Source organism: Hippopotamus amphibius, chromosome 7, assembly GCF_030028045.1.
Source record: "Hippopotamus amphibius kiboko isolate mHipAmp2 chromosome 7, mHipAmp2.hap2, whole genome shotgun sequence".
Lineage (NCBI taxonomy): Eukaryota > Metazoa > Chordata > Mammalia > Artiodactyla > Hippopotamidae > Hippopotamus > Hippopotamus amphibius.
Genome location: NC_080192.1, coordinates 96,918,667 through 96,928,364, shown reverse-complemented (window position 1 = coordinate 96,928,364; position 9,698 = coordinate 96,918,667). Strand labels below are relative to the sequence as shown.

Here is a 9,698-nt window from a genome sequence, read left to right as displayed (position 1 = left end):
ACCACCAAGAAAAGTCCAAGAAACAGCCACAGCCAAGAGGAGCCTAAGGAGATATAACTGCGAATGCAGTATTGTATCCTGGGTAGGATCTTGATACAGAAAAAGGACATTAAGGGAAAACTAAGGAAACCTCCAGTATGAACTTTAGTTAATAAGAATGTATCAAGATTGGCCCATTACTTGTGAAATGCTAATGACAGGGGAAACAGGATGTGGAGTACATGAGATCTCTCTGTGCTATTGTTACAACAATTACGTAAATCTAAAATTGTTCTAAAAATAAAACTTTATTTTGAAATAAAAGGAGTAGGCGTGGTCCCTGTGCCACCTGGAGAGGGCCCCAGTGTACCTGTGCCCGGGTTGGGGGCACCACCACGCCTTGGTCTTTCCTTCAATTTTTCCCTTCTACCCCTCTCCCTCTGCAATACTTGTGCAGAGGACTCAGTTCTGAGATTATCTAAAGCCCCTGGGAAAATGGTGGAAAATTCACCATCATCGTTGCCAGAAAAAGCAATTTATGGTTTTGTTCTTAAGCTCCCAGTTTGGCTTCACACTCTATCTCTTGTGGGCTTTTATTCCTGAATCTTGGCTAAACTCCTCAGGCATAAGCTTGTGGCCTCAAAAATATTGGACAGTTGCATTATCTGTCCACCTCCTATTTCTTTTCTTTTCTTTTTTTTTTTCTGTCCATCTCCTACTTCTACAGTAAGTGGCTACAATAACCAGCTATGCACTCTTATGTGGAGCTCATACGTCACAGATAACTATGCTAAAAATCAACAACAGAAGAAATATTTAAAGAAGTCGTCCCAGCATTAAGAGATGTTCCTCTTAGTGAAGTAAACCAAGTGTTCTTTCTTGCAGCCAAAGAACTTTATACCCCTAACTGAGTTATATGTAGACATACTAACACCAAGCATTTGTTTTTGAAATAGTAATTTTGACCACAATTATTTTCACTCTCTCTTATTAATACCCACTATTGAGAGGTTAAAAAAAAAAGTAAGTTGAACTTCTCTTAGATTAAGTTCTATTAATATTGTAAATATTCTTAAATATTAGTTATTATGAACAGAATAACTAAAATGCTACATTACCAGAAAATTTAAAAATGAGTGAAAGGAATGAACTATCAATACACACAACAACTTGGATGGATCTCAAATTATGTTGAGTGAAAAAAGTCAAACTCAAAAAATCAATATTACATTTTTGTAACATTTGGTAGCTTTGAGTTAGTTTCAGTAGCCTTTGTCTTTCCAGGAATTTGTCTATTTCATCTATGTTATCTAATTTGTTGGCATACAATTATTCATAGTTTTCCCTTATAATCCTTTTTATTTTTGTAAGGGTGATTGTCATGTTCTCTCTTTGACTGCTGATTTTAGTCATTTGAGTCTTCTCTCCTTTTATCTTTTTCAGTCTAGCTAAAAGTTTGTCAGTTTTGTTGATCTTTTCATAGAACCAACTTTTGGTTTTATTAATTTTCTCTACTGTTTTTCTAGTCTATATTTTATTTTTTTTCTAATCTTTTTTTCTCCATTCTTTCACTTGCTTTGGATCTAGTTTGCTCTTCTTTTTCTAGTTACTTCAGGTGAAAAGTTAGGTTATTGATTTAAGATTTTCTTTCTTTTTAGATATAGGCATTTATAACTTTGTATGTTCTTTTGCAACTTCATGTGAATCTATAATTATTTCAAGTTTTTATTTTAAATAAAACATAAAAAAAAAGTATGTCCTTATGCTATGCAAGGGGAGCTGTGTGTGGTGATGGCTCAGTCATTGCATGTACCCTCAAGGACCTTAGTCCAGTAGAGGAAGAAACATATAGAGTGATTTGAAAGATGAGGAGATGGCTGCAGAGCTGAAAAAACACTGAAGGATGTCCAGGGAACCATGAAGGCACAATTGAGGGCTTATATGAATTGAAGAGTGATACTTTCATCATGGGAGTTCCATACTCAGAGAGACCAGTCCCTAAGGAGGCTGTCACTTATTTCTCCTCAGATCTTTAGAGACACAGCTAAAGCCATTTGGGACAGGGATGGAACTACACTCTGATTAAGGCTAATGTTCCTAGCTGAGGTCTTTTCTCTTCAGCTCAAAATGCGCAAAGATATCCTCATCTCCTACCAAGTCACTTCACTCAAAATGTTCAACATGTGCAGACTGACTGCCTTTAAAGGATAGCAAGAATGGTGTTTAAACAGGAAGGAGAGGCTAGAAAATTTGTTGGGGTTGCTAATATTTTTTTAATTTCTTTTAAATTTAATTTTGAAATAATTCCAGACTCACCGAAAAAGTTGCAAAAATAGTACAAAGAACTCCAAATACCCTTCACCCAGCTTTCCCAACTCTCCCAAACGTTAGCAACTTGCATTGGATTGCTAACACTTTTTAATATTTATTAAAAAAAAATTTTTTTGGACTAGGTAACACATTCTTTTAGTTTATAAAGCAAAACAATATAAAGAGGTACACAGGTGAAAAATCTTGTTTTCGCCTCTGCCCTTCTACCCCACCATTCTCAGCCCTCACAAACACTCGTAATAATCTGTACTTTTTTTTTTTTTTTTATCTGCACCACACAGCTTGTGGGATCTTAGTTCCCCGACCAGGGATTGAACCCAGGCCCCTGGCAGTGAAAGTGTGGATTTCTAACCACTGGACCACCAGGAAATTCCCATGCACATTTTTCTTTATGCAAAAATAATCAAAATATTTTCATACCTCCCTTCCTCTCTTTCCCACCCAAAAAACAGTATCCTATGCATACTGTTCTGGACCTTATATTTATCATTTAACAATATAGCTTAGAAAGATTTCCAAATCACAACGTAGTAAGGCTTTTTTTTTTTTAATTTAAAAAAGACTTCAGTATTTATCCCATTAGTATTTACCCCATCTCTGCCCCACTGTCCTCCAGCATTGCTTTACACATAGCTCATGCTTTCTCAGTCTCTTTCCTGTCTAACCTCTGTTGTTTAAATCCCAAATTCCCCAAGCATAGTTCATTCTTTGTGCTGACAAGCTCAGGGCTTTTACAGACCCCAGCCAGTATGACTGGAGCAAAGCCACCAACCCCCTGTGCCATCAGGACCACAGGGACACATTCAGAAGGGACAGCAACAGGATGATGACTGCCTTAGCATGAACGTCGCCCAAAGAGATCACTCTGGGCCAAGAAGAAGAGATGATCTGGAACAAGGCCTTGTTGCCAAGCAACCCCAGAGGGGATGAAATTAACGCAGTCTGTTTTTCATGTAACTGCATCTCAGATGAAAGCTGAGGCGAGTTGATCCTATGCAAAATTAATAATTACCGCGTGATTCTTTCTTTTAAATGGCTGCTGCCAAAAGACTGAGAACCGAAGAAACCAGTATATCCTTTTTTAAAAGGTTTTTTAAAAGGGGTGAGAGGGAGGGGAAAAAAAACAGAACAAGTAAATTTAGATGCTGTGTTTTTCCATTTGAGTCTTAGTAGGAAATCAGGCATTTCTATCTTAGACTGCTGTTGAATCTGCCTGGTGGGAAACCTGCTTTAATAGTAGATTCCAAGTAGACAAGATAATATGCACCAGAGAGCTGTGGAAAGATATGTTTTTAGAGGTGAAAGAAAGCTTCAGATCACTTGAGACCCTTTTAATCTCCTTTTTAGAAAATTTAAAATGCACTTTTACCTTTTAGTATGTTCAGAGAGGGTAAATTATCATAAAAATATAATATCCCTACTGTTTCCACCCACACTCCCTAACTCTACACTAAAGGCTGAAAGAGGAGCACAGCTTGATATGCTCAGGAACCCTTGCTTTTTGAGAGCTTATCAATATTAAAAAGGCATAAATGACATAGAAAAGAAGATTCCACCCCCACTCAGCTTCTGCTGCATTAATTCGGGTAAATTAAATAATGTGTGGTTAGAGCAGAGCAATGGCCTTCTCACCAAAAGAACCTTCTTGATTATTATTTTGTGGTTGTACAATAAAATATAACTCAAAACAAAGCACTTATAGCCAAAGAAACATTTTATCAGAGAAGGAAAACTTTTTCCTGAATGGAACGTCTGACCCTAACTTCATGCTGGGAAGGTAGGAACCAAGTTAGGTGTCTTCCTCACTAAGTGTTTATGCAGTATATTTAGTGTTGAGGCAGGACACTCTGGTGCTTCCCTTCTGCCACCCAACCCCTCACCTCATACTGGGCCGGTTTGAGCAAGTACCCTCCCAACCAGCTTGCCTCTGTGGAGCAATGAGTGTTTGCTGATAGAGCTGAGCAGAATGTACTAGAACGTAGAGAAAATCAGAGAGCAAAAAGCGTACACTTGATTTTTGGAACCTCTATCATTTGCAGTCTCAGCAGGAAACAGATGCTACATTCAAACTGGGTGCTTTGAGGAGCATTCAATAAAGGTGTTATTTACAAGGGTTGGTGGGGAAATCATAAAGGATCGGTGTTTTCTTGGGCTGGTAACATTGGATTGGGAGTCATTATATGTCTAAGGCCTGAAGAAGCGAGATAATTGGGAGGCAGAGGGGTGGCATGGAGGGGGCTTCTTTATAAGAATGTAGCCTTGGGCTTCCTAAGTGATGCAGTGGTTAAGAATCCGCTTGCCAATGCAGGGGACATGGGTTCGAACCCTGGTCCTGGAAGATCTCACATGCATCAGAGCAACTAAGCCCATGTGCCACAGCTATTAAGCCCATGTGCTGCAACTACTGAAGCCCATGCACCTAGAGCCCATGCTCCGCAACAAGAAAAGCCACAGCAGTGGGGAGCCCACGCATATAACAAAGAGGAGCCCCCGCTCACCTCAACTAGAGAAAGCCCATGTGCAGCAATGAAGATTAAAAAAAAGAAATTATTAAAAATGAATAAATTAAAAAAAAAAAAGATTGTAGACTTCATGGGGGCATGTATACCCTGGTATCACTTGCCTCCTGTCTCCGATCTCTGGTTAGGGTTCCCCATTTGGCTGAACCCCACCAGAAGTCAGGGGATGAGGAAGCTTTTGAATGTAGTCAGTATAGGTGAGCCTCGCAGGCATGGGACGTTGGAGAGAGAGACTATGACACAGGAAAGACAGCCAATGCTAAACCTCAGTTAATCTCTCTGGTTCCCGGTCTATTCAATCATTCATTCAGCCAGCATTACTGATCACCAACTATGTGCAGGCACTGAGTCAGGAGATACAGCAGAAAACAAGGCAGCCCTTACAATCCCTGTGGCTATGTCAGGCCTGGGCAAGCCTCAAACTACATCTCGACTAAAGGCTTAAGATCACACAAACCCTCCGACTCCTACCATGGTGATCACATGACTTGTCTTACTCCTCCTTCCCCTCGGTCAGGAATAGAAATTCTCTTGTTACTATAAGTAGTAGTGGTAATGGGGGTGTATGTGTAGGTGTGTGTGCTAAGGTGTGGGTATTGAAAGATACATATACAGAGGAGCTTAGAAACAGGATAACAGTTGGGCATCAGGAAAGGCAGGAACCATGGTAAAGACAGGTCAAAGGCCCTTTACTCCAGGGCGTGGCCTTTGAGGACGCAGCTTCTACCTGTGCATATGTGCTCTGCTTCCTCCACGTACACCCATCTCCCATAGGTTTTGCAATCTTTCTGTGCCAGTCCATTCCAGGCCAATGCCTGGCCTATCAGGGGTGGCCTTTGGGCTAGGCCCCTGGTCCTGGACAATCAGTGGCCATTCCTGGACATAGAACAGCTTGGTGCTATTTCTCTGAGCACGGGGCTCTGGCTAGGGGAGGCTCCCCCTCTGTAGGAGACATTGGGTGTGGCAGAGCCCACAGCTGACTTGCTCAAGGCCCCTTACTACTATATGATAAGCTCCTAGATATCAGAGGTCAGGTACCTGGGTCTTACATTGGTTTTCCAGTAGCACAAGGCATTGTTTCTTTTAAGTCAGCCACTTAGTCAATATTTACTGAAACAGAGTGGGCAAATAACCCCTAAGTTACAATTGGATACGTCAACCACATCCATTCTTGGGGATCTTTTTTTTTTTTCATTTGCTTTTTTTTTTCCCCCAGAGATACAGTTAACATACAATAAACTGCATATATTTAGAGCGTACAATTTGGTATCCCAATCTCCCAATTCATTCCCCGCCCCCCCATCCTCCCCGCTTCCCCTACTTGGTGTCCATATGTTTGTTCTCTACATCTGGGTCTCTATTTCCGCCTTGCAAACCAGTTGATCTGTACCATTTTTCTATAATCCACATATATGTGTTAATATACAATATTTGTTTTTCTCTTTCTGACTCACTTCACTCTGTATGACAGTCTCTACGTCCATCCATGTCTCTAAAAATGTCCCAGTTTCATTGCTTTTTTACAGCTGAGTAATATTCCATTGTATATATGTACCACATCTTTTTTATCCATTCATCTGTTGATGGACATTTAGGTTGCTTCCATGTCCTGGCTATTGTAAATAGTGCTGCCATGAACATTGGGGTGCATGTGTCTTTTTGAATTATGGTGTTCTCTGGGTATACGCCCAGCAGTGGGATTTCTGGGTCATATGGTAACTCTATTTTTAGTTTTGCAAGGAACCTCCATACTGTTCTCCATAGTGGCTGCATTAATTTACAGTCCCCCCAGCAGTGCAAAAGCGCTCTCTTGGGGATCTTTTAACACACAAAGACATTTGACATTTGTTGAGAAGGACTTTGTTGATCCACAGGCAGCAAAGCTGGCCTGTGTTGGGCTGATGAAGAAGCACGCTGGCAAAGTGTACATCCTGCTGGGGACAATGGCTCCCTTTTCCCTGAAACGCCTCCCAGCTGTGTGTGCCTCAGCCAGGCTAGGCTCAGCTCCTTGCACTAAGGAGTGTCTCCTAGTAGCAAGAGACCAAGTGAGGCACTGCCTTCCTGCTATGGTGACCCTCTTATTTCATTTCAGTGAGACAACTTATTGACGTTGTGCAGAGAGACTGACACCATTAACTCTTCCCAGAGCCAAGCTGGCCTTTCTGATGATGAGCATGGGACTCAGTGCTATGCACCATGGACACATTTTCTACCTGGGTGGATTTGAGGGGTAGAGTTCCTTTGGCTGAAAAATGGGGCTATGAACCATAGGAAAAACTGCTAGCAGATATGTCTTTGGGCTCTCCTTTCATTTCTGGCCTTGAACCTCTAAGGCAGAAAACAACTGTTTTCCCTGCAGGAACAGCTGGTACTTTCTCCAGGACACAGCTTTCCAGACCAATTTCTCAAGTCCTTGGGAGACTTGCTCTTCCGGAGACTAAGCTAGACAACAACTTGAAGGTTATCCACAAACAGCAGGATTTGACCCTTGGGGCAGAGGAAGGTTTTAATTAACTTCATCTGAGAAGTTTCCAAGGACTTTCCAGATGTTTTGGAATGTTGTGTTCCAGGCTTTAGAGGTTAAAACTTCCCTTTTCTGGCATCCAAAAGTGACTTTTGGAAGCAAAATAAGAACAGTTTTTGGACCCCAATATCACAGCACATCAGCCAGCCTGGATCTTACGACTAAATGGGGAGAAACTGTCTCTGTGGTCTCCTTAGGGCCAGAATGGCATGTTTGACCTTAGACATGAAGACTTGGCAGTTTTGGAGCAGACTCTGCTAGAGTCTGGGTCTTTTCCCAACGTCTGCAACTCTGAGGGGCAGCTGGCAAAATTAATAGCCAGCTAGGAGTGTTGAATTCCAAGAGAGGGGAAGTGTTGGCCCTTTGGTACCCTGAGGCCCGGTTTTCCTAACATCTTGAAGTAGAGGGTACCTACCTGTTGGGACTAGTGAATCCAAAAAAATCAAGGAAGAGGGTATAGGATTTTTTTTTTCCACCTAAAAGGATGTCCTGCATCTTTTCATGAGTGGACATCTGATTCTTTCATTCAGGGGAGGTTAATTGAACCTCTTTTGCCCATCAGGTACCATCAGTGCTAGCGATTGAAGGATAGAACAGCAAACAGTCACACGTTTTAAGGGCAAAGACCATGTTTCATCCTCCTCGGTCTTGCTTATAACAGACATTCACGTAATATTTCACTGAAATGGTTCCCCCAAAGTCACAGTTTCTCCCATCCTCCAGTGTCCATTTTATTTCCCTTTCCCTGCTTTAACTGATCTCCTGTCTTGCCAAGTCAAGAAAATATATTCAAGTTTTCCCTACGCAAGTTGCTGACTTGCACAGTAGTTCACCTATAAAGCAAACCAAAAGAGAATAAGAGGGAAGGGAAATTAGAATTGGTTTCCTTTGAGCCCTGCCTGGTTTTCATCTGGCACAACCTGATTCTAAGAGGCTGCTGGTCACGCTGGCAAAAAGCCTGTTTCACCTTAACTGTTTCAACCCCAACTGCCTACTGAGGTTTTTTTTTATTGAGTGTTTTCTGATTATGAAAATAATAAATACCATTTGGAAAAGAGAATAAACCCTTCTCCACATCCAGCACATTTAAAAAATGATTTTCCAGGGTGAATTGCTGAAGCCATGCTTGACTTTCCTTCCCAGGGTTTTCCGTAAGAGGCAGATGAGTAAATCCCTCCATCTCTGACCCCTGAATCCATCACTGTACCTGTTGCCCATTGAAAGTGCTTTAGCCCCAGTGCCTGGGATTTTATGCAGATGATCATAGCTGCCCAGATGTTCATTTAAACCAGATTTTACAAATAGAAGTGTGAGGAGACAAGCAGGAAATGGAGAGAGGGGCCCGAGGTGAGATTTTACGTTTATGGTAGAAATAGCACTGGACTGGGGCTGAGCCCTCAGTTTGTGTCCAGGCTTTGCCGGTAACTAGCTATTTCCTTAAGAGAGTCTCTCAGCCTCTCTGAGTGTTTATCTTATCATTTGTGAAATAATAGTTGATTTGGTTATCTCTAAGGTTCTATAAATTCCCCTGACCCACAGTTTAAGAATAAATGTTTATTTGGTTAATCTACTTTCTCTCTCCACCATGGTTCTTACTCTTTTCATTTCAAAGACCTACCAATTTTACTCTTTCTTGTCGCTCAGCCCTACCACTCTTCCATGTAATAAGGAGTGAAATGTTCTCCTTTCCAACGCTTCATGCCAGTGGGCAAGCTCATCTCACTTCTTAGTCATTTCCATGCTTTTCCTCTATACTCTTTCTGTTGTGTTCCCAGCCTTTTATCCCAAATGAGACCTCACAAAAGCACATTTGCCCCTCTGATCAGTGGCTTTAATTGACATATTCAATTAAATAACAAGTCTTTAATGTGCACCTACAATGAATAAAGCAGAGTTCAGCGCTGTTCAAAACATAAAATAGGTTTATGATGTGTTCTCAGCCTTCTAGGAGACAAGACCTCTGAGGCTGCAGATCCCTTTGCTGCCTTTTCGTCCACCACTGACTTCCATGCAGCCAACACTGAAAACCACCTGTCATGCTGAAACCTTCTCTTCCTGGGCTGCTGCATCTCCACACCCTGTTTTCTCTGCCTTCTGTTACTGAACTCACGTTCGGCTGCCGGCTGCTGGAAAGTCAATACTCAAGAGTGTTGGTTGGAAAGGGAAAGGTTGTTTATTCAGGAGGCTGGCAACCTAAGGAGAAGGTGGACTCACAACCTAGAACCAACTCTGAAGATTCTGCTTGGCCAAGGAAGTTTGTAAGGGGGCAAAAGGGAAGCTGGTCTCAGCTAATCATTTGAGGAGGGGGTTGCTGTCTTCGTCCTCTTTCACTGTGTGCAGTCTGG

The 9,698-nt window shown here is 41.7% G+C and overlaps 1 pseudogene; it reads left to right on the top strand.

The window, feature by feature from the left end:
* The first annotated feature begins 459 nt into the window (after nucleotides 1–459).
* Nucleotides 460–890, top strand: LOC130857436 (phosphatidylinositol N-acetylglucosaminyltransferase subunit P-like; annotated as a pseudogene).
* The last annotated feature ends 8,808 nt before the right edge of the window (nucleotides 891–9,698 follow it).